Source organism: Etheostoma spectabile, chromosome 2 (assembly GCF_008692095.1).
Source record: "Etheostoma spectabile isolate EspeVRDwgs_2016 chromosome 2, UIUC_Espe_1.0, whole genome shotgun sequence".
Classification (NCBI taxonomy): Eukaryota; Metazoa; Chordata; class Actinopteri; order Perciformes; family Percidae; genus Etheostoma; species Etheostoma spectabile.
Window position 1 is genome coordinate 21617328 of NC_045734.1, and position 1294 is coordinate 21618621.

Sequence of the window (1294 nt, forward strand, 5' to 3'; positions counted from 1 at the left end):
TTGACATGGATGCATCACTGTCCTTGTCTTTATACCTGCACACAGAATGGAAAAATAATTAACCCTGGGGGCCCTGAGGCCATTTTTACAGTTTAATTTCCGTCTGGATTTATTTTATATAAAAGCTTGTAAAACATCAACCCTGTTTTCTACAGTCAAGATATGAACATCATTGTTTTTAGGACAAACTGGGCTATTAGAATATTTGGGTTGCAGTGAGGTCACTTGCATGTTAAAAATGGTTGTTGGGCCTTAAAGATAAATAAATAAATAAATGAATCTTCCAGATATGTATTGATATCACAGACATATAAGTAAAACCTAAGCCAGTTGACAAAATACATGCATTTTTTCCAAAAAAGTCAAGACGTTTTGCTCTCATGACATTTACTTATGCCAATAATAAAATAATATGTCATATTTATGATATTACACCCACAGCAATGTTTACAAGCAAATGTGTCTAATAGTGCTTTTTGGCCTTCCTAGAGTATATAGGCCTTTTTGTCCCCTCTGGCCTTCCATACAAGAGGGGTGCCTTTCATTTCCCATATATGGGCATGTACTTCCTGAAAAATAGACAGGACAGACACAGAGCGGGAGATGAGAGAGTAGACGAACGATTCAGCGGCAGAAATAAAGGTGGTCTAAGCGATGTCACACTTTTTTTAGGCTACAACATTTTTTGTTACATACACAAACATCTCCTCACTATCTGCTAGCTGTCTGTTCCATGAACCCAGCCCAGGCTCCACACACTGCAAGAAAAATAAACTGTGCCAACCTGCACCATGAAACATAACAAACAGGTTTGCAGCATTCCAGCCAATAACAAACAAGAAGGATTTTGGCCTGGGGGTTGGAGGGTTAGTGCGGAAGCACGGATGGTATGGGGAGGGGACAGGATGAGGAGGGAGGGGCGAGCTAGCCTTAGTTTTGTTTGACAATACTTTGAACGTCAATAAGAAGTAAAGTCACCCAACATTGCTTAGACCACCTTTCGCTAACAGAAAAGGGTAATGTAGAGGCTAGCTGGCTATAAATTTCCATGTTACTATAACAGTTTTCAGTATGGCTTCTTGATTATACTTACAAAACTTCTATGCTGAGCTTGTATATGTCCTCATCCTCATCCATTTTCTCTGCAGGAGCAAAATAATGTATTGAGTAGTTGGATAATTTGTTTATCCGTTTCTCATAAGGTAAGGTGCTTTGCAGAAGAAAAAAAATAAAGATGAAGAGACAGTAACTATCAAATTACCTGGGAGGAGCTGCACTGACAAGTTAAACTTCT

At 38.9% G+C, this 1294-nt stretch overlaps 2 protein-coding genes across 6 annotated transcripts in view; both read right to left on the reverse strand.

The window, feature by feature from the left end:
* The window catches only part of LOC116700184 (complement C3), a 134518-nt gene that overhangs the window by 54914 nt on the left and 78310 nt on the right, over positions 1-1294 (reverse strand). The gene's annotated exons all lie outside the window — the stretch shown is intronic.
* The window catches only part of LOC116700260 (complement C3), a gene marked incomplete in the record, with an annotated part of 10776 nt that overhangs the window by 5871 nt on the left and 3611 nt on the right, over positions 1-1294 (reverse strand).